This window comes from Castor canadensis, chromosome 15 (genome assembly GCF_047511655.1).
Source record: "Castor canadensis chromosome 15, mCasCan1.hap1v2, whole genome shotgun sequence".
NCBI classification, from domain to species: Eukaryota; Metazoa; Chordata; class Mammalia; order Rodentia; family Castoridae; genus Castor; species Castor canadensis.
In genome coordinates, this window is record NC_133400.1 from 7,435,260 (window position 1) to 7,459,496 (window position 24,237).

Below are 24,237 nucleotides of genomic sequence, written 5' to 3' on the forward strand. Positions count from 1 at the left end.
CAATCAGATGCCCATAGCCTCTGTACTCTTCTCTGTGATTTCCTCCACTCCCACTCCATATTTTTCAATGTCTGTTTTAAGGTTTGTTTTCATCAGGTATGGTAAGCCATGTGAAGATGTAGATGACTGTCATGAAGGAAGAAGTTACTTACACTCACAGACCTTCATGAACAGGAGCTCCACACACCAGGCAGGGGGCCATATGGGGAAGCACTAGGGTCAGGAATTAGTTAGTGGAAAGTGTTTGTTGCAAGAGTCTTTATTGTGAAAGAAAGGGTGAGGTGGACATGTTTAGGATTGGCTGGTTTGAATAATTTCAGCAGTCTCTGGAGTACAGGGACTGTCCCTTGTTTTCTGTACCTGCTTTTCCTTCTGTATTCTTCTTTAGGTATCACTGAAGACAAATGAGGCAGAGAAAAGGGAAGCAATAAGCTTCATTTCCAGATGAACTAACCATGAGTGACTCACAGTCCAGGGTCAGAAAAACACTTATGGTTATATCCTTGCTGCTTTCCTCGTTATCCTCAGAGCCAGATAAAGGTGATACTGACCCTCTGATGTGACAACAGTGGAAGCCAGAGAGATATGAGTCCCAGTCCCAGCTCTGCTGTCAACTGCTAGATGACTGTGGGTGAGACAATTTACCTCTGGGAATATCCTCAAAGAGGAGATTGGCATCTTTGCCTTGTAATGACAATTCCAGCTCAAATATTGCTTTATTCCGTTCTGCTCCATTCTTAGTTGAATGTGGGCAGAAATAGATAAAAATTTTAGTCCTCTGTCCCAGGAAACTGCCCTTGATATTTTATTACTAACTTATCTTCTGCTTGTAGTAACGATTGTCCCCAGGTCCTTTCTTCTTTAAAGGTCCCTGAGCAATCTATACAGATTCTGTATTTTGATAGTTTCATTTTGTCCTAAGTCATGCCATTTTTAAACTTCTTAAAGCTTATCCTATTCCTGTGCAATAATTTTCTCAGAGGGTATAAGCCTTTCCAAAATTTAATCCTTCCTTCCAGTTCACCGACAATATCCTTTGACCGCATATCTTTATAATTTAATGAGAGCATTATCAAAATTATCAAATTTACTTGAGAGAAAATTATAAATATTATCACTGAGAATATTATCAAACTGTCTTCTTTAGATAATCAATGTATGTATGCAGTGAATGGATTCTAGCTTTGATTCTTCCAGTCGTAGCAGACCGTGGGTAATGAGTTAGAGTAGTTGCCACTGACAGTATGTCAATATGTGGCCGTCCTATGAGAAGAGTTAATGCAGAACTAGGAAAGAGAGAGGAGTGTAAAAACATTAATGAAAAAGCCCACTTTCCTTCCCATTATACCTGTGGCAGGTTGGTCCATCCTGGAAACTTCTCAGACACATGGATTCGGTGCAACTGCATTGCACACAAGTATAGTTTACTTAATCAAGTTCAAGTCATCTGCTTAGCTATTGTTCTTAGGAAGAAGAGTAGCTTCTCCCATGAAAATCTGTGTAAGACTCCTGTGTTTGTCTACATGGAAATGGACAGAACTTTTAAAAACAAGAATGATCGGGTAAACATTTATCTGATAGACATTTGCTGAGTATGAGTGGCATAGGCAAAGGTGTGCTGGGCTCAGGAAACTACTAGCCTGAGTTTGACTGTTATACCTTATGATTTGTGGGATAGCCTGACTTTGCCATGCATCCAGAGAAATGGATAACATGGGATTGTAGTGTAGGAGTCAGTCCCTTATCTCTTCTCTCCCTAGGCTTCTCAGCTAATGGGAAGTAGACTTGAGATCTTGAGTTCCCTAAGAGAGCTCTTTTCCAGACCTTTCCTTTCCCATCCATGTACAGAGAAGGCAGTGTAGCCTTCCCTTCTCTTCTGTGTGTCAGAGGGCTCACAAAACAAGAGGGAAAAATCTCAGTCTTCTGTATACTGGGGGCTGAATTAATGTTCTTCTGAAGACTGAATGGATGGATAGATGGGAAACACCATGGCTTTGGAACTTTGCTCCTTGTGCTGGGATGACTTTCCACTTCTTTATTCTCCACTTCCATTTAGTTTGTAACAGATAAACTGGTGCCCAGCTCAATTGAAATCTCAGGTAGATCTTCACCAAATGATGGTTTGCTTCTTCTTTTGAGTTTCCTGCTCCCTGGTAACCTTGGTGCTTCCTCTCATCCTGAAGTTGATGGCAGAAGTGCACATCCTTGGGTTTCAGTTTGTTAGGCTCACTCATTATACCAAATGGACCCTTTGCTATCCACACCTCTTTTCTCTCAACATTTCAAGACCAATGTCTGATTATCAAAGCAAGTCCGTGAAATTGAGCAATGCAGGAATTAATGAAAAAGAAATATGAAGATAACATAGAATAGTCTAGTTTATTTTCTTTCTTTTTATTTAAAAGTGGGTATCTGAGATATAGGAACTTTCTGTATGCAGTACCACCTTGGAAGCTATGGTGAACTAACTTCAATAAAACATATAATTAAAATTGGTCTTAGGACTCTCCACATTCCATATGATCATGTGGTCCTATTCCATAAATTTAACAACTCAATTGGTGTTTTCTTACTGTTGTATACAGATGTCTTCAAGGACAACATCCTTTTCTCCTGAGATCAATTTCCCTCCAATTCAGATCGAAAGACCATTTGCTGGACAGTTATGCTCTGATACCTTCTTGATGATGGTTGCATTCATTCCTCATGGATAAGGAAAGAAAAATTCAGAAAGAACAACTGACTTGCTTGAGGTCACACAGCCAGTATTCAAATCTCAATTTGTTCATCCTAAATTCAGGTCTATATTACCATTTAAACAGGTATGGCTATGTGTTCTGTCTTATTGTTGACTTTTATTTTGTTATGTTACTGGTTACAATCATAAAAATATTGTTTGTCCTTACAGGAAGGAACCTTTAGTATCTCTAAAGCAGATAAGGATTTGTCTGGGTGGAAAAGATACACAGTCATCCCTCCAAGAGTTCATTACCCATTCATAGTGTACTTACTCTATCTCCTAAAAGGGGCTAGGATCTGGGGATGCTAAACTAAATAAAGCTACCTAGCTCCAATTCAAAGAGTTTATATTCAATGGAGGGAGGGAATAATAACCAATTAAGCAGGTAGACATGCAAAAGAGGTAATTGTGATCATATGCCAAGGGCTTTGAATATAGGAGGGAACTGAGAAAGAATTCCAGGGTGACTGAGAATTTTGTTAATTGGAATAAACAGAGAGAAGTGACATTTAAGTGAAGACCTGGAAGAGGAATGATTGCTAGGTATGGTCCAATGTAGGGAACCATACTCTGGCCATCAGGAAGAGCACTAGCAGGGTCCAGAGCTGAAGAAGTTCTGTTCATAAGCAAAACCTGGCAAGGAAGTCCAGATGGATGGTGTGTGAAGTATATCCCACCTGATCAAGTCTCCCAGGCATTTAGGTTTCTAGTGTCCAGCAAAACTTCTACAAAGGATACTTAAGCAAACCACAAGATTTAAGCTCCTGGAGATGGGAGAGGGGTGGGGCTGGCAAATGCTAACAATGCTGCCTGTGTCTGGAACCACAAAAAACTGAGGTCAGCCCCAGAGCACTGCAGCCTATCCCCATCTGCCCAAGGCAGTGGCAGACAGCACATGTCCATTGTCCTGTCGCACTGCTAGCAGTACATTGCAGCTGGCTATTGCTAAGTTCTGAGATTTGCTTCTTGGAAAAAAATAATTAACATTGTCAGGAGCTGATTGCATTAATTCACAGAAAGAAACACCCAAATGATAAATCCATAGTAGGAGAACTGCCCATATGTTACAGATTGGCTTAACATGGTTGAGGCATTAAATAAAAGAAGTCTGGGGAACAAAAACCTTTATCAGCTTTATTAACATTGAACTCTGTGGCTTCCACCAGGGTTGACATACTTAATTAAAGATGCTCTGGTCTAATTAGGTTGCACATCAAATATACAAACACGCAGTTTTTAGAAAACTCACTGATCAGAGTTTGGAGTCCCTCTGTTGTGCATATTTCCATCCTCCCAATACCAGAACCTTCTCCAAAGACAGGGACTTTGTTATACAGGTCCATGCAGTTTGGAAGGAGAGGGCAGGATGTCCCTTTGTGGTGAACCTATTTACATTTGAGGGTAATGCGAGAAAGAGCATTGTCTTTCTTCTTTTTTTGTTAAGAAGAAAGCATATTGAGGGTGTTCATCCAGAAATCAATTTTAACCATTGTTCTTATACAGCATCTTTGGCTTATTTATTTAGATACTGTTGATCATTATTACCATTGTCACCACAATTTTTATATCTTACATTATAGCCTACAATTCTATTGATTGCAAATTACTTTAGTCTTTTTACTTATAGGATCCCAAATTCATATAGGATCCCAAATTCATTCTTCTCATTTGAATAACTTGGGGAAAGTCATTTTACACCACTGTTTTACGCCCAAACTTTGGCTTGAAGACAAACACTAATTGCCTCACTATTTCTGTGGGCCAGGAATCTGAGCATGGCCAAGCTGAGTTCTCTTTTTCAGTGGTCAGCAGTGCCTGAGGCCTCATCTGTAGGCTCCACTGGGAGAGGATACACTGGCAAATTCTCCCACAAGGCTTCCATCTGGTTCATTCACTCATGGATTGCTGCAGTGAACACCTCAGCTCTTCACTGGCTCTTCATTGGCTGTTGGTAAGAGGCCTTCCTTAGTTCATTCCTTAGTTCATTGACACCTGAGACCCTGCAGGGCAGCTCATGGAGAGCCAGCAGGCATCTGGGATGGAAAACACAATGTTTGTATAAACTAGTGTCAGAAGCGATAACACGTCTATCAGTCTGTCCCACAGATGAGGAAAGGAGGGTTATACGAGAGTGTGATGTGAATGCTGGAAGGGCAAGATCATCAGTGACCACCTGTCATATCCCGTGTCTAACTCATCAGCTGTCGGCAGTAGTATTTTACCTCCCTGAGAGGGCTGCAGTTAAGAATTGAACATGGAGTTTGAACGGTACCTGTACATGGTAGGTTTTCAGTAAATGGTAGCTATCACTATGATCTGTGTCCCCCCAAGAACACTGTGGTTAAATATAAAGGACTCATTAACTTAGAAAGGTTACATGTCCACCGTCATACTGCTACAGGTAGCACAACTAGAGTTTGAAATCTGATTCCAAAGCCCTGGCTCTTTTCACAACTCCTCCCAATCCATACCCATGTCCAAGAGGAATGATGTTCTAGATGCATTGTCTTTGCTCTCATCACTAAAATGATGCTATGGCCCATTCTAATCTGCAGTGTTTTAGATTTAATATATCCTGAGATGTCCATCATCAACCAGAAGAAAAGGGACAGAATCAGCTAAAATTCAAAAAACCGACCCAAGATGCTTCAATCACATATAATTGTTAATGGTTTTCAAGTTGTATAGCAATATATTGATCTAAATTGTTAGCTACTAATAGAAGCACTAGAGATTAAGAGATAGAGCTGTCCTTAAGAGTGGTGAGATGTAGACCTAGTAATTTTTTATGATAAAGTATTTTAACTTATGAATAATTTAGTCACCTTGTAAATCAGAACCATTTATCTCTCTGTGCTGCATTGTTCTTATTCTTAGATTTAGGACCATGATGGGTTATATACCCAGAGTTGTGAAGGAATAATTGAGAGTTGTGAGGAAAGCATTCTGGAGAGTTTTTAACCCATAAAATCTGCTTAATGAAAATATGGGCTCATATTGGTATAAATTTAAGATTTGGACCAAATAATTGAACATCAGAAATCTTTACTCTAGCAGTATTGGGATGTAGACTATATGTGTCTCTGCAGAACCATCAAAGACATAGAGCAGTGTTTTTCAAAGTGTGGTCCCTGGACCAACAGCATCAGCAACATCTGGGACCTTGTTAGAAATGCAAATTCTTGGGCCACACCCCAGAGCACTGGAATCAAGAACTCTGGGAATGAAGCCCTGCAATCTGTTTCAACAAACCTTTGCTGCATTCGGATACAAGCTTAAGTCTGAGAACTGTTGATGTAAAATGTTTCTCTTACCTCAGTCCCTTTCACTCATGATTGGAGAGTTTGTAGTAGAGGAGCTTGATTTCACAGTGAGAAGAGTTAGGGGGTCAAGGTGAATGTAAACTTATGAAAGCCCCTGGGAATATCTGTACATTCATATGTAAAGAGAGAAAAGCAAATTAAGAGACTCTTAATGGTTTTTTATACATATTTCTATAAATGGCACCATACAGTTGAGCAAACACACTGTTTAATCTTGGGGTATACACCTTTGGAGAAATCTCAAAATTTGAAGTGTGGTCCTTTCATATAATAGTTTAAATTTCACTTCAAGATGAAGCTAAGGCACAAATGAAATGATAGCAAGAGCAAGTGGACCCTAGGAGGCATTTGTGGGCTTTGTAATTGCCTTTGTTAAGTAATACCAAAGGGTTAATCCAAGTGGAGTTTGCTTTCTCCTTCTACAATTGAGAAAGCTTATTAGGGCAAAGTATATTAAGGAATGAAGGGCCTAGGAGAAAGAGAAGGGGAGGAAGGAGGGAGGGAGGGAGGGAGAGGCAGAGAGAGAGAGAGAGATATTCTTAAGAACAAGGAGGTCTCACTTTGGCTCTTAGAATCGTAAGCTCTGGGGTCAATCTTATCCTTCAATCATGATGTTAGGAGGCAGATGAAATGATGGGGCATCAAAGCTGAAGGGTTGTGTGGGGGAGACGATCTGAGGATCAAATGAGGAAGGGGAGGGTACAGAGAGAAGGCATGCATAGGAATAGGGTGTCCGCTATGGAAGTTCTTTTCCCTATGTAAGGACACAGACCTAGGGGAGCTGCGTGTCAAGTATCACTGTGTTAGGTACCGGCATGGTTCATTCATTTGATGGACAATCAGTTTTTAGGTGCCACACCAGCAAATACAAATATAGTATGAATAAGAAATTACTTCCATCAGTAAGTTAAAAATAAACTATCTATGTTCTATTAAAACTTGGAAAATACATGGAAATAGCTGGAAAACCAGTGATTTCAGACACCCCCATTTCTAAGATGACCACATACCCTGGTTTGTTGGAGACACACTGGTTTACTCTCATTGTCCTGGTACTCTGTCCAGTGGGTGCCTTTCTTACTCTCAAAACCATCCCACCCTGCTCACCTCCAAAGGTAGTTTGAGGCAGGCTGGTAGCTAGACATTTTTATGTTCTTGCTCGTCCTTGGTAGCAATAGAATTTTGGAGAGCTTTTTTAAGACTTCCTGGGAAGGCAGAGAGAAAATGCAAGGTCTGATCGATTACCAGAAATTTGGTGTTAAATGAGCTGCAACAGCTTCTCTACCACCCCGGGCCTTGTCATTTTCTCCTGCATCGCACTGACCCACTTCCTGTGAATGTGCGTGTGAGGGTGTGGGAGTCTACAGACCTGGCCATCTTGTTTTGTCCTGCCTGAGCTTGAAAAGTGACATGCTTGGTACCACTTCTGATAGGTCTGAGTGCACTGGTTCAACCAGCGTCTGCGACACCATCAGTGCTGAGTTGCTTTTAAAAGTGACATTCCTGCTTTCCAGCATGACTGAATGGGTTTCCAGATTCATGGACTGTCCAGAGGTGGCTGAGGCATCACCAAGAATGAATGAACCTCAAATAAAGTATCATGGTCTTTTCTTTCGCCTACTTATTTGATCTCACTTTTTTCTTAGAAGCTACTAGGTATGTGACCCCGAGAAAGTCATATTAACTCTATGCCTGCCATCTATCCATCCATCTGTCCATCTCTCTAACCACCCATCCATCCATCCACATTACTCAGCCAGCCAGCCACTCAATAAATTTATTGAGCATCTATGATGGCCTAAGATATGGTCGTCCCTCTGCTTAATGGCATATAGTCTAGTAGAAGATTTATAAAATAAGCAGAATACAATAATTTAGATAGTGCAGTATAGGACAAAGGGTGTTATTGGAACCCACAGGACCAGTACTCAGTCCAGTCTTGTGAGTAGGACTGGCAGGAAGTCATCCTGGGAAGAAGAAATCCTGAACTAAAGCTTGAAGGACATGTCATAATAAAGGCAGAAAAAGAGATGGAAGGATCCTGATTCAAGGCCAGCCTAGGCAAAAAAGTTAGTAAGACCCTACCTCACTAACAGTCCATGTGTGGTAGCTGATGCCTATAATGCTAGCTACATGGGAGGCAGGGGTAGGAGGATCAGTGTCTGAGACCGGCCCTGGGCAAAAGTGCAAGATCTTACCTGAAAAATAAATGAAAGCAAAAAGTGCTGGTTTGTGGCTCAGGTGTAAAGTCCCTGTAAGCACAAGGTTCTGAGTTCAAACCCCAATACTGCCATAACAACAATAATAATAATCAACCAGGTGAAGGATGGAAGGTCAGAAGACCACTGCATCTGCAAAGCCTGGAGACCAGAGAAGCATGGCATGCTTAGGATGACGGGCAGGTGTATAGGTAGGAGATGAACCTGGGCTGAGGGTAGAGAGAGGCAGGCAGCACCTAGATCCTGCAAGGGTTTATACACCTTGCTAAGGAATTTGGGCTTTGGCCTCAAGATTTGAGGCTAAGAGCCTGTGAAGACCTTATAGTAGGGGTTTGATCTCAATTGAAATTTAGAATTAGAATTTCACTTCTAGGGACATTCTATACTGGTGTCTATATTAGAAAAAAATTTGATTGAAATTAATGAAACTTTAAAGATTTCAGAATAAGTTATGCTCACCACATCAAGAAAATGAAAGAATTTTTTCAAATAAATACCTATTTACTTGAAATTCCCTATTCTCACTTGATTCTTACCACCACTGTCCAGGATAAATTAATAAGGCACATGCATTTGTCCCTCTATCAAGCCTAAATGCACACAGATTTGTATAATATACTTTTATTATTTATTTGAAAAAGTGAAAGTATGCTATAAAAACTATCCATTTTCTTTTCTTACTAATAATGCAAGAGAGATGTGCTTCCAGATAGGAGCTCCAAACCATTCTTTTGAATAACTGCATAATATTTCATAAAGACATAGAAATCTTTTATGTTTACCATTTCTTTCTTAATAAACATTCAGATTGCTTTCAGGTTCTAGTCATCATAAAAAAGACTAAGTAATTCTTGTACAAACAGCCTCAGATCCTGGTGGTTTTATTGTTATATAATTGCCAAAAATTGGGTTACAGGATCACAATTTATATGCATATTTCCATGTTCATAGAGTCTGCCAGATTACTCTTCTATGTGGTGGTGTCAGTTGCCTCCTCCCCCGCAGTACATTAGAGCGCCTGACAACACTTTTGTGGAGCACTCCAGGGTCAGCTTTCTCATCTTGAGGATTTTGTCATTAGGCGCCTCACTACCCAAAGAGAACCAGTGGCAGACACCCCTGGGAACTTGTTAGAACTGTAGCTTCTCAGTTCTCACCCCAGACCACCTAAGATTGAACCTTCACCTTGACAAGGTGCACATTGCAGCTTTTGGAGCTGTTGTCTACAGTGGTTCTCTCTCAGACGTGGCTACATCTTAGTACTACATGTGAGAGCTTTCCATTTTGTAAGCTCAGGCCATGTCCTTACATCAATTCTGGCAAAATCTTTTTTTTTTTTACAGTACTGGGGTTTAAACTCAGGTCCTACTCCTTGCGCCACTCTGCAAGCCTTTTTTTTGTGATGGGTTTTTGAGATAGGGACCTGCAAACTATTTACCCAGGCTGGCTTCAAACCATGATCCTCCTGATCTCTGCCTTCTGAGTATCTAGGGTTATAGGTGTGAGCCATTGGTGCCTGGCTTCTAGCAAAATTTTTGAGAGTTAAGTCCATGTTAAAAAAATTTTTTTTCCTTGGTTAAGTGTAAGGTGTACCCGTAGGGAGAAGCAATGATGTAGTGAGAAGAGGAAATAAGTGTGAGAATACAATGGATTATCATAGTCTGCAGGAGGGTTACTGCTTTCCTGGGGGAAGTCAGGAAGACCTCACTGAAGTGGTCACATTTGTAAAGATGCAGGCAGGTGGGAGGGCAGACTGGACATGGGGATGGCTGGGAAGCTCAGTGAAGCTGGAGCAAAGATAAGTGGGGAGAGAGAGACCAGATGGGCCTCTGTCTCTATCTTGAGAGACTCCTGCCCGTGTCACTAGAGTGACATACTATAGTCATGGGGATTGAGTGCCACTCCCAGTGGGCAGGCCACCATTGGTTTTCACTAAAGAGTAACTAGTTGCCTTTTGGACAGTGGGGGGGCAGCATTTTTCTTTGAGTTTTTTCAGTATTTCTCACTCCATATTCAACATCACTCTTCATTGATTCTTAACCTCTGTCTGTTAGAGGTGGCTGACCTTTATTTCAACCTGCTAGCAAAATAGCAGTGAGGATGTACAACCTGTAGATGCCCCTTATAAAATGGAACAGGCTTTTCAAATAGCTCTGGATTTGTCCTGGTGAATGACAAATTTTAATCAGAGACACAGGGAAAAATCTGGGATCAACATTTATTTGTTGGTTGATTGGTTGGCTGGGTTATTTTAAGTTAAATTTTACAGTCAACACAGGAGGCACAGGCTGAGGAGTTACATTAACTGCAGTCAGTCATGATCCTTGTTGGTGAGCACACCTCCAAACATGTATTTAAGGTTTGCATGAGGCTGAAACTTTTTCTTCCTTAGCTGAAAATAAAAACAAACCCAACTTTTAAATGATTTTCCTTTGTGTTCTAGCTTGCATTGCAAATGTAATTCTTATGCTTGTTTTCTATATAATGTCTTTTATTTTCTGCTTTAAGATTTTTCTCTGTGTCACTTGTTTTCAGAAATTTGATTTTATTTTTTGGTGGTTTTGGGGTTTCTTTTTCTTTTTAATTCTACCTGTGTTCAGTGGCCTTGGAAGATCTGTGGACTAACAGTTTTCATCAAATATGAAGAATATCCAGATGTTGTTTTTAAAAAATATTTTATCTTTACTTATGTACTTCTGGTATTCCAATTCTACAGCACTATGTGCTTCATGTTGTGCCAAGGTCAGTGGAACTCATCATTTTGTTTTTCTTTTTGTCTCTGGGTGTCATTTCAATAGTTTTTATATCTTTTGACTCATTGATATTTTCTTCTTTTCTTTTTTTTTTTTGAGGTAAGGTCTGACTGTGTAGCCCAGGCTGTCTTCAAAGGAACTCTCAATCCTCTTACCTCTGTCTCCTGATTGCTGAGATTACAGGGGTACACTACCATGCCTAGCACTTCTGTTTATTCTATTAAATCTTATGATGTTTTCATTTGGAATAATTCATTATTTTGAATTTAGAAATTTCATTTAGTTTTTTAAGGTCTCCTTTATTTTCTCTTTATTTCTAGGATTTTCCTTAAATTTCAGAGCTGACTTATAATAACTCTGTGTCTTTTTCTCCTACCTGTGTGTTGCATTATTCTGCTTCTCTGTGTATCTAGTGAATTTTTTTTTTTTTTTGCAGTATTTAGGGTTGAACTCAGGGCCTGGCATTTTGCTAGGCCAAACCTCCAGTTCTTTTTGCTTTTTCAGGTGTTTCCTCATGCTTTTGCTTGGGTCATCTGTGAACCACAATCCTCCTACATTTGCTTCCTTCATAGCTGAGACTATAGGCATGCACTACATGTTTGTCTAGTTTTGAGACAGAGTCTTTCGAACATTTTGCCCAGGCTGGCCTCGAACTGTGATCCTCCCTATGAATATACTCTGCTTCTCAAGTAGCTGGGAGTACAGGTGTGAGCCACCACACCTGGTCAGTGGCTAGTAATTTTTATTAGATTCTGGGCATTATGGTGTTATGTGGTTGAAAGTTTGTTTCTTCCCTTTGTAGTGTTGAAAGTTGCTTTTTGGCAGGAGTTATTTGCAGGTTAACTTGATCTTTTCAGAGTTGCTTTTAACCTTTTTAGGGTGAGCCTAGAGTAGTCTCTACTCTAAGGCTACTTCATTTCTTTGTCTAAGTCCTGCCACTGTGCAGTCCTACTGAACATTTCAGGTTCTGTGTGATAAGAACTTTTTTTGTGGCACTGGGCCTTAAACTCAGGGCTTACACCTTGAGCCACTCTACCAGTGGCTTTTTTGTGATGGGTTTTATCAAGATAGGGTCTTGCAAACTATTTGCTCAGGCTGGCTTCGAACTGTGATCCTCCTGATCCTCTAGTCCCATCTGAACTTTGGACTGTCCACCTTACAGCTTCCTACTCTCATGTATGCTTGCATAACTATGTGTAGAATGAGACTCAAGGGCACCCTATGCAGATTTCTGGAGTGGTCTTCCTCTCTTGTGCTTTGTCTTGAATGTTCAGGCTCTCCCACCTCCCTGAACACTGACCTTTGTCCCCTCACCTCACTCATACTGCCATGCTTTTTTTCCACTTTCCCCTCCTATGGAACAAGGCTGAAAGGGACTTGGGGTAGAAACCTGAGGGAATTGAAGTGCTTCCCTCATTTATTTCCTGTCTCTCTCAGGGTTTAAAGTCCTGCAGTGTTTGCTAGATGACTATCTGAAAACAGTCATTTAATCTATTTTATCTCATTTTCTAGTCATTTGTGGATTAACAGGAAATCCAGCACTGGTTACTTCAAAATGGACAGAAGTGGAAAGTACCTTCATTACTTCAATGTTTAAAAATCATATGTAATTAGGCATTTTATGTATTGGTTTATGTCATAAGAAAGTGACATGTAAGTGTGGGGCATATTCTCTTCTTTCCACTGAGGAAGCCAGAAAAGGTTGGTATCTGTGGCTTCTTGAGACCTTTCTTCTCCCTCCTTAGGTAGATTCCTCACTAATTTATCCGCAGTTTCACTTAGGCCCATGACTGCCTCAGGCCATCAGATACTTGCTTTCTTATCATGAAACAGAAAATGCTGACACCTGGTTGTGAGACCCAAATGTGGAGAAGGGAAGCCTGAGAGGACCTTCACTATACACATCCCACCTCAGGACAATGTACTTCAGGAATTATATTTCTTTCTAGAGGAAAGATGCTGAAAACTGTCTCTTAATCCATCCATGAATTCCATTTGAAATGCTGTTATCAGGGTCATTTTTAATGTTCTATTAATTTCAGCCTATTTTCACTTTACCAATTGCTGCAGATAGAGACATTGACCCAGTGTCTGGGAATTTCTAGCAATGGATATAGTTACTTAATGCACAGGGGACAGAATGAAAGTCAAGGCTGGTGGCCCAGAACTGCTCTGTGCATTGGATGTTCTGAGGAATGTTCCTTCCTTTGCCTAAGACTCAGCTGAGTGGGTAGTGAGGAATGGATGACTCAATGGCCACCACATTCCTGTGTCCAAGGTCCAACTCAAGTTCTTAGCCAAAATGGAAGCCAAGGATATCTCTATTCTTTCTGATTTATGTTTTCTTTTTCAACAACTTTCTGTGGTAATATTGTACCTCATTGACTCACTCAAACTTTGTCAGCCCAGCTCTGGGAACCCTGAAGATGCTTAACCGACTTGTCCTGTCAGAACTCTAGAAGAATTTTCTGATCTCACCCCACACACATTCAAAATTGAATTGCTCGGTTTTTTTTTTATATTCTAGGTACTCCCTATTTAAAGTCAAGATCCTCTGTTTGTTTGAAAGCTCCATGGACATTGGAGAGCTATCACTACAGAAGCACTGTTGCCCAGCACAGGGTTTGGTACCTAGTGGGCATCAGGAATCACATTTGTTGCTTGCATAAAGGGATACAAAGACATACCCAGCTGTTCTTTGGTCTTATATTAATAGATAATAACTATATCTCAATCATTCTGGGACCTAATCCCACTTCATTACTTTGGGGATTTAAATATGGATTAATTTATCAGATTGTGTCAAACAAGGAAGAATATCTATTTCAATAATTGTTTTTATACACTAAGATTCCACCTCACCCCTGTTAGAATAGCCATCATTAGAAACATCACCAACAACAGGTGCTGGCGAGGATGTGGAGAAAAAGAACCCTTATACACTGCTGGTGGGAATGTAAACTAGTACAACCACTCTGGAAAAAAATTTGGAGGCTTCTTAAAAATCTAAACATAGACCTGCCATTTGATCCAGCAATACCACTCTTGGGGATATACCCAAAGGAATGGGACACAGGTTACTCCAGAGGTACTTGTACACCCATGTTTATTGCAGAACTATTCACAATAGCCAAGTTATGGAAACAGCCAAGATGCCCCACCACTGACAAATATATTAAGAAAATGTGGTATTTATACACAATAGAATTTTACACAACCATGAAGAAGAATGAAATCTTATCATTTGCAAGCAAAGGGATGGAACTGGAGAACATTATTCTGAGCGAGGTTAGCCAGGTCCAGAAGACCAAAAATCGTATGTTCTCCCTCATATGCAGACTTTAGATCAAGGGCAAACACAACAAGGGGATAGGACTTTGATTACATGAAAAGACAAGTGCACACAAGCGAGGTATGAAGATAGGTAGGTAACCCCCCCCCCAAAAAAGATAGCGTTTGATGTCTTCAATGCAAAGGAACTAATGCAAAAACTTTAAAGCAACAGAGGCTAATAGGAGAAGGGGACTAGGAACTAGAGAAAAGGTTAGTTCGAGAAGAATCAATTTAGAAAGTAACACATATGTACATGGAAGCAAAACTAGGAATCTCCCTATATAGCTATCCTTACTTCAACTAGCAAAAACCCCTGGTCCTCCTTATTAATGTTTGTACTCTCTCTTCAACAAAATTAGAGATAAGGGCAAAACAGTTTCTGCTTGGAAGCGAGGGGGTAGGAGGGAGTAATGACCCAATCATTGTATGTACATATGAATAAAGGAAATAAAAAAAAAGACCGAAGCCAAGGAATTACCCAAATATATTTGGACCAGCATAGCCATTTCAAAGGAAAGACAAATTACCTAATGTCCATAGAAATAAATGCTAAAATTTATTGAGCCATACTGTGCTCTGGGAAGTAAAAAATAAATAAATAAATAAATAAACAAAATAAAATTTAACTTCAGCTCACAACAGCTTCTCAATACAAAAAAATAATGATTATTTTTGCTGTGGATGTTGTTGCTGGTAGACTGAATTTAGAAATGAGAACGAATTGGCTGGGCCCAGTGACTCACACCTGTAATGCCAGCTACTCAGGAGGAAGAGATCAGGAAGATCAAGGTTTGAGGCCAGCCTGGGAAAAAAGTTAGTGAGACTCCATCTCAACAATCTGAGAGTAATGATGTATGCCTGTCATCCCAGCTATAACGGAGGCTCAAATAGGAGGACTGCAGTTCAGGCTGGCGAGGGCAAAAATGTGGGACCCTTTTTGAAAAATAACTGAAGCAAAAAAAGCTGGGTATGTGACTGAAGTGGCACAGTGCCTGCCTGCCAAGCTCAGGCCCCTAGTTCAATCCCTAGTACTGCAGAAACAACAAACAAAAACCAAAGGAAGTGAACACATTGGCTAGAAGGATAGTTACCTGTAGGTGTTTGGTCTATGTGAGTAGAACTTGCTGAGACCTTTACTCTTAAATGCTTCATATTGGTTTCTTGAGACGTTAACCGTGCTGTGGTACTCCCCGAGTCTTGAATCCATCACACTGAAGGTTGTGTTTTCACCTACTGTTTCCATGTCTTTTTGATTGATTTAACCCCTCTGAGCCTTGCCTTCCTTTTTTGGATGATGGGGCCAATCTTATCACCTACTTCCTGCAGTTGCAGTGGGGATGAGTGAGCAGTCTGCAGAGAAGTCGCAAGCACTGTGGTGGGTGCCAGGCTCTCACTGAACAGTAGTTAACACTCTAAGGGACAATCTCAAATGCATCAGGCCATGTAGAGGGTGACATGATGATTTGACATCAGAGACAATGATATCAGAATGGTCCAGAATGCAGGAATGCCATATAGATTTCTTATGTGTCCCAATTCTTAATGTGCATCAGTGTCTGTCTATAGATACGTGTTGAGGGAGATTCTGAGGCTGCCATGATGGATTACTAATCATTGCTCTGTGTATAGTGGTGATCTCTGGGTCTTTTTAGGAAATCTGCTCTGAATGTCTGCTGTGAAATGAAGGATGAGGGAGTCAGGAATTAAATGGAAAAAGAACAGGAAGGGAGGTGTGAGCAGGCCACCCCTAGGAGATACTGTGTCTGAGCCCGTAATGACAGCCCGATAGAGTGGTAGAGCAACTCCACGGTAGAGCTAGGGCTGCATCCAGTCAGTGTATTTAACGGCCTCCCCTTTGTTGCCCTATGCATGCCTCTAATGTGGACTTTGAATTTGTTTGCTCAAAGTTTCAAGGTTCATTAGACAGGCCAAGCTGACCTTCCCTAAGGAGCAACCAGTTGCTTTTTGGACAATGGTTGAAGCAACCTTTCCTTTGATACTCCTTACCCTGCCTTCAGCATCTCTCTTTGCTAATTGTTAACTAATTGGAGGATTTTCTTTTCTTAGGCTCGGTTGACCTTTATGCCAGCCTTACTGATGACCTGCAATTATTAACTAGTCTACTCACGGAATAGTGATGGGGGTTGTGAACAAATAAGGAGAGACAATCTGTGGAAAGGACCCCAAAGTAGGATAATTTCTACAGCCTTATCCAGATGGGGTGAAGGGAGGTAATGCAAGCAGAAATGCTTGGGAACTTAAAAATCACCATGGAAATACTTGCTACTTTACTGCTTTTCTTATAGGGATATGAAATAATCCTCTTTCCTGGTGGTGCTTTGCATGACATGCTTTGCTTCGAGGTCTTGACGTAAATGTTCTCTCTTTAGGGATGCCTTCCTCAATTACACTGCTTCTCATTCCCTATTGCTCTACCAGTGTTTTATTCCTTTTTAAAAAATTTAGTGTTTGGAGGTACTGGAGGTTGAACTCAGGGCCTTGTGCTAGCTAAGCAGGTGCTGTACCACTTGAGCCATATTTCTAGCCCTTTTGCTTTAGTTATTTTTCACATAGTGTCTTGCATTTTTTTTTACCTGAGCTGGCCTCATCTGCATTCTTCCTATTTATGCTTCCCAAAAAACTGGAATGAGCAGCATGCACCACCATGCCCAGCTGTTGGGTGAGATGGGGCCTTGTGAACTTTTTGCCCAGCTGTCCTTGATCCATGATCCTTTTAATCTCCATCTCCTTAGCAGCTAGAATTACAGGTGTGAGCTACTGCATCCAGCCTCAGTGTTTTATTCTTACAGTGTCTATTAACAGCAGAAGTAGTTATTTATAAATATGTTTCATTGCCTATCTATTTTGTTTCCTCACTTTAAGATTCATGAAGGGGCAATGCCTGTCTGGTACACCATTCTATCCTCAAGAACTAGTATATGACTGGCACAAAGCAGGTGCTCAACACATTTTCCAAATACAAGTATTTGAGATAAAATGTGATCAAGCAATGGCATTAGTGTAGGATGAAAATAAATGTACTGATGGGTTTGTGTTCTGGCTTCATCTCTTACTGTTTGTGTGATATGAGGAAGGTTAACTAACCACTCAAGTATAAAAAGAAGAAAACAGAATCCAAAGTGGTGAGTATAAGTCATGTGTGCAGTGACTGGGAAAAGCCCTTTTCAAATATGAGCGATCATTCTTATAATGATTAGATATAATTTCATTCCCTATTCATTCAATAATGATTTATGGAGGGTTTATCATGGGCTAGACACTCTTGTAGGGAGATTTTTATTTTGAGTTGAATTGACCAGCCCACAAATGCTTTTCACCTTGCTTCTTCCCTCTCTTTTCACCTCTTGTCTGAACCAATCCACTTGGTTCAAGGGAAAATGTAGTCTTTCATCTCAATACACAGAAGTCTCTTACTTCCTTTTTCTCAAAACCTGTGCTACTGGATTTGAAGGAAAACCAGATCCCAATGTACGATAAATCTCATCAATGCTTAGAACTATAACCTTGTTGCATGTAAGGCCAATGGCTTCAGGTTCAGGTGTGGATGCACACAGAGGAGGAACACCACACTTCCAGGGAGGACACTAAGCAAAGACTTAGATCAATATGGGGACTCACCTAACGAGTGGCTACCGCATGCCTGGTACTGCTCACTTAGACCTTCTCATTTTTTTATTTCAGAGTATTCAACCATCTTCTTCTGAGATTAAGTAGTCACCAGCCTTCTCTGCAACCCCAGATCTTGCTGGCTTTTGACCTCAGATCCTATCCTTCATCCTCACAGATGCAGGCAACTTTCTCCTTCAAATTCCCTTGGCATCTTATTTTTACCTCTCTTGTTATAATTTATGGGACTTAAGCTCTTAGTTCCTTGTTGAAGTTAAACAGATGGAGACAGAGATATAATAGCAGCTCTGTCAAAACTGGAAAGGGGGCAGTTCAAGGATAACTACAGCGATTCCATTTCCCACCCTTAATTTTATGAATGACCTGGATTTTGTGTGATTGCTTATGCTGACCAAGTGCACAAGAGAATGTTCTATAGACAAGGGCCAATATATTGATGCACTGTAGGAAATTGCACTGCTGCAGAGGCAGGAATACTTGCTCTGAATGTTCAGAGTCATTCTTCCCACTTCCCACTCCCTGGAACTTTGTGGAAACTATGTCTACATGCTCTTTTTTTCTGGTGGGACTGGGGTTTGAACTCAGGCCTTTGCACTTGTAAAGCAAGCACTCTATTGCTTGAGCCACACCTCAAGTCCATTTTGATCTGGTTATTTTTGTAGATAGGGTCTTGAGAACTATTTGGGCTGGCCTTGAACCATGATCCTCCCGATCTCAGCCTCTCAAGTAGCTAGGATTACAGGTGTGAGCCACCAAAGCCCAGCTTACATGCTCCTTCTTAACAAATGGCAGCATCATCCTGTATATGGGGACTCATTCTTGATTTATTCCACCTCCTCAGTTCATACATCCAAACTATCTCTAAGCTCCCAAAATCCAGCCTCCTAGACATGTCTCAAGTTGGGTCCCTTCCCTCACTCTCCAAGTTCGGACTTCCATCACCTCCATGAGCATGTCGCCTTCTAAATCTCATTTTCCCCACTCTCCTGGGCTTCTACTCCACACCAGAGTGATTGCTCCAGAGTCACTTTGGGGATTAAGTACCATCACAAACTTCTGTAAGGTCTTTGGAATGAGCCTTTGTCCCTGTCTCTGAAAGGTGAATGTTCCTGCAGATGGGCCAAGCAGCCTACTCATGTTCTTATCTTGCCTTTCTAGCTGATTACAGATCTAGATCCTTCTAGTTTGGGGTGTTTTCTTCCCAGGGTGTGTGCTTCCCACTTTTCTCCTTGGTCACCAAGTGTCTAAACAGTTCACAGACAACTCCAGTACTATGTGCCCTTTCGAATGCTACCCTCATAGGTGGCTCTCTTTCTGGTCTGCCTCCCTGATGTGACAGCAAGAAATTAGTGTCTGTGACAGCTTGTTATCAATGCCCTTTAGGTGGAATCCTAGCTGAGATGGATACAAAGAGGCTTTTCCTTGTGCTCCAGTTTCAGACAAGCTGGAGAATGCTCATCAGCAGAAACAGTGCTTGAAAAATATGCATCCTGTGGCAAGAATGCCATATGGAGACACCATAGGAAGTTTCCTTCTTCAGGAGGTATATTCTTCATTCCAGACCTGCCAGAGCACATACTTGATGGGGTCAACCTCTCCTTTTGGTTAAAGAAGAAAAAGAAGTCTGGCTTAGAATTGCAACTCCAAGCATGTGACAAATTTCTAGAAGACCATGGGTGCTTTTCTGGACAGCTTACAAATTCTGCTCCAGATCGGTGATTGTCTTACCACCTGGACCAAACTCTGACCATTTTCCATTGTAGCCTCTTCTCCCCACCTCCAATCCTATGAGGCTATTATAATTCCTCATTTAAAAATGATAAATTTGAGATAAGGAAGATTTAGAAAGATGTTTGATATTATTTCCATTAGTGTCAGAATCAAGATTTGAACTTAGGTTTCTCTCTATTCTCTGACCCTGATTCCAAAATAAGGAAGTGAAAACATTTAATTAGTCACTTAAAACAACATGTGAACATGACCTTTAAATCACTTTACTAATTTCTTCACAATGGCACATGTATAAAGAACATTTTCAGCTCTTCAGAAGGCATTCAGAGACCGTGTAGGAGACATTGCTTTCATTCATCCACCAACACAGTGTGTGAGCATCTGTTTCCAGTGGGGAGGAAAAGGAACAGGGAGAAGAATTCAGAGGTGGGGCAGCCTCTGGAGAACACTGGAACTTGGTCTTAATTTTCTAAAGTTATAAAACACAACAGGCTCATTGGACACATTTTAGATGAAACAGAAAAGGATAAAAAAGCATCAAACACCACATTTAATGCCATGTTCAAGTGTAGTGGGCATCTAGCCCCCTTATACTTACTTTCCCCTTCTCCTTTAGGAAATGGAATCCTTTTTTTTTTTTTCTGGGAATTTCCTTCTCTGCTCTAACTTTATGCCTTCCATAGGAATTTCTGTTTTGTCCCATGACCCTTGTACCATCATTCTCTCCTCCCCTACCACAGGCCAGGAGGAGTACCTGATTCAAATGGGCTATACACAGACAGCCATTGCTTTGGATTTGAAACTTGAGGTCAGAAAGAGCAATTGTCTTTCTCCAGGAATGGAGAGTATGAGATGAAAAAATTATTAAAAACACTCAACACTCAGATTTCTACCAGGTGAAAATTAGTGTCTGCTAATAAGGGATCAGCATGCTTGTCTGGGCTTAATTCTTGTTTCTGCTCTTCAGCAGCTGTGTGATTTGGGCAAGTCATTTCACCTCCCTGTGCCTCTGGTTTTTGATCCATAAAATGGTATTGTTTGGAGAATTTAATTGGTTGATAAATGTAATAAAGTCTGTAGGTCAACAATGTGCACACTACTGGTTCTCATAAATGTTCACTGCTGCCTGTATTTGAAGTTGTGGAATGATGGTAGGAGCATTTCCTGTGGAAGGACACAGACTCCAGGCAGTGAGGGGATACTGCTGGTGTTCAATTTTCTTGGTTCAGGTTCATTTCTAAGGGCTACTCCCAAAACTTGGCCTTTCCTTGGATTCTGTGAGCCCATAAATTCCCTTTTTGTCTGAGCTGGCTCAGCTTTTCCTTCAACTTGCCACCAAGAGTCCAATAGCTACGTTTACTGCACACTTAGCATGTTTAATATAAATGAGTTAATCATAATAGTAATATAATACTCATGGCCATTAGTTAGCAATAACAAAGTTCAACGCTTTGACATTTTTGCTTCAGATTTTAATTTTTATGATTATTATTACACAAAATGTGACAGATATCATTAAGCCTCTTTTGTACTTCTCATCACACTCATTTTCCTTGAATCTTCCCAAGAGAAAACTGGAAGCTTGTGAGCATCCTTCACTCCCTAACTGTCCCCATTTACTACATAAGTACGTGACAGTAAGTAATGTATGGTACTGAAACATGTTAGCAGTACAGTGGGCGGCGATACTTGTCCTTCTGTGACTTCCTTCTAAAAATCAACATACACATAAACCCAGATCTTTCATTGTAGGTGTTGCAGTTTTCATTATTTGAATGTGATATAATTTACCTCTTCCTCTCCTTATGGATGCATAGACATTTTCTCTTATGATATATTTTATATATGCTGCACTCACAGATGGTTAGCATGTGTGTTAACTTCTGTGTATGTGTGTGTGTGTCTAGAACACATACATTACAGAAGTGGAATTACTGAACTTGGACATCTTTAACATTACTGTCAAATTGCCAAAATACACATCCATCAGCACTGCACACATGGTCCTGCCAACAGTTGGCATTGTCACTTAAAAAGAGAGAAGTGCCAATCTTTTTGGTTTAAAATGATATTTTATAGTATTTTAATGACACTTCCTCAATTAATAGAAAAATTAAGGAAATTCTTATGTGTTTCTGGGTCATTCATATTTCCTTTTCTAAGAATCAAATGCATGTAACTTTTCCTAATTTTTCCATTATGTTATTTGCTTCATTAAAAATGAAGCATTCTTTACTGATCAGTTAAATGCCTTCACCAAGGCTGTGACTTATCTTTCTCAATTTTATGATACTTTTAGTTATATAGAAACTGAAATTTTTGTTGTCATCAAAATTCAGTCTTTTTGATGCCTTACTTAAGAAATTCTACACTACTGACTTGTAAGTATATTCTTATATATTTCATTCCTGTTAAAGTTTTGATTTTGTTTTTTATGTTTTATGCAATATATTGAAACTAGAATTTATTTTTCTGTGGTATAGCAAAAAGATTTGGTTTTATTTTCTTCCTCTATGATTATCATTTCTAGCAGCACATTTTCATAAAGAATACTTCCTTCCCTTGTGCACTGGCAATGTCAACTCTTGCTACATCAAGTGTTTATGTCCTTGTGACTCTGTTTTTAACTCCCCATCCCATCCCATCCCACCCCACCCCACCTCACCCCACCCCATCCCATCTCACTTTGCTCCATGTTTTGTCTACCTATCTCTGGGCCATTCTGAGATGCTCTAATTTAAATATCATATCTTACAGAAATGTCCTGTGGTCAGTTTTAAATTTACCTGTCAATTCTTGGACATTTCTATCACAAAGAGTTCTAATTCCTGCCCCTTGATTCTGGGAAGTTTTTAGAATGTGGAGGAAATGCTGTCTTGAGACTTGCAGTGCTAGGTTGTAAACTGTAATACAGTTTCTGCCTGACACCCTCTTGGGACACTCACCTTTGGTACCCAGCCACAGGCTGTAAGGAATCCAAACAGTCACGTGGAGGGTGTGTGTGTGTGTGCATGTTGCAGCCAACAAGCCCACTGTGGTCCCAGATGGCCTTCAGACGACCCCAGCCTGGGGAGTGCTTCCAGCATCTCCTGCTGATACCACTGAGAACAGCTCAGACTGGAGATGTAGGAACAAAATAAACCACCATTGTGCTAAGCAACTTAGATTCTGAGGTGGGTTATTGCAAAGCAAAATATGTGGGAAGTGTTCCCTCCATGTTGTTCTTCACAATTGCCTCTGCTGTTAGATATTTCCTCAATACAAGTCTTAGGACCTATTAACTTCCATGGAAAACCCTGTTGGGATTTTAATTGTAATTGTATTAAATTTATTGATTAATTTGTAGGGACTTGAATTCTTCATATGATATTAATTTTCCCATTGATAAATGTAGTTTGTTTTTCCATTTATAAATTTTTAGGTCTTTCATTGAATCTTATTACATTTCACCCTACAAGTCTTATACATTTAAATAAATTCATTCCTTAATAACAGTAAAATACCTTGAACTTTTTCTATGGTATTTTCTAATTGATTGGTGTTAGTTTGTAGTGTTGTCATTTATTTACTTTTATTTTGAAACTATATCCAGAAATTTTGCTTAATTATCTTTTTTATTCCTAACAGTTTTATTTTCCTGTAAAAATTTTGGAATAATTTTATATATGGAAGAAATTCATTTCTTTAACTCTTTTTTTTTTTCAAATGTGTTGTTTTAACTTAGGGCTTCATGCTTGCTAGGTAGGTGCTCTACCTCTTGAGCCACTCTGCCAGCCTCATTTCTTTAATTCTTTTTTCCATTTTTTGGCCTACTTTATAAACTGAGACCTCTGAGAAAAAGGAATAATATTGTTCATAAAAGACCTTTTGGACTTTTTCCTAACCTTCAAAAACATGCTTCTACTATTTCATAACTGTATTATTTGTATAGTGGGTTTTTAGAAATCATTTTGCATTAGGATAAACATTTTTGGTCTCACTCTAGGATGGGTGTAGCTCAGTGGTAGAGTGCATGCCTAACATGAGCAAGGCCCAGAACTGGCTCCTCAGCACTGCAAAATAAATTTAAAAAATATAAATGAAAATGAATAAATAAATGCAAAAATCTTTTTTTCCCTAGTTCCCTAAAATTTTCTGTCATGAATAAATATTAACTTTTGTAGAATGTTTTACCTATATTATGGGACGTGATTGTTTGCTCTGTTGAACCATCCTTGCATTTCTAGGATAAGTATCTGCTTGGTCATAATGTCGTGCTCTGCTCCCTCGGGCCACAAGTGCCATCAGAGCATGGGACATCTGTTTGTAGTATGTGAGTCAGCTGGAATCTTGATAACATTTGATCAACCAATCCCCAGTGGCCTGCTGATTCTTTTCAACTCTCCCTTTAAATCCAGATCTCATAGATGGCACTAAGCTTCTACAAAGAGCTACATAAGGCCTGCTCATACCTTTTTTATGGGGTTGAAGTCCATCAGGGAATCAGTTGT

General features: G+C 40.1%; 1 long non-coding RNA gene across 1 annotated transcript in view; it reads left to right on the forward strand.

Annotated features, from left to right (window-relative positions):
* The first annotated feature begins 2,608 nt into the window (after positions 1-2,608).
* LOC141417183 (uncharacterized) overlaps positions 2,609-24,237 on the forward strand; it is a 115,064-nt gene continuing 93,435 nt past the window's right edge. Inside the window, exons 1-2 of the long non-coding RNA XR_012441771.1 lie at positions 2,609-2,822; positions 4,543-4,691. This is a non-coding gene — a long non-coding RNA (uncharacterized lncRNA). The remainder of the gene's footprint in view (positions 2,823-4,542; positions 4,692-24,237) is intronic.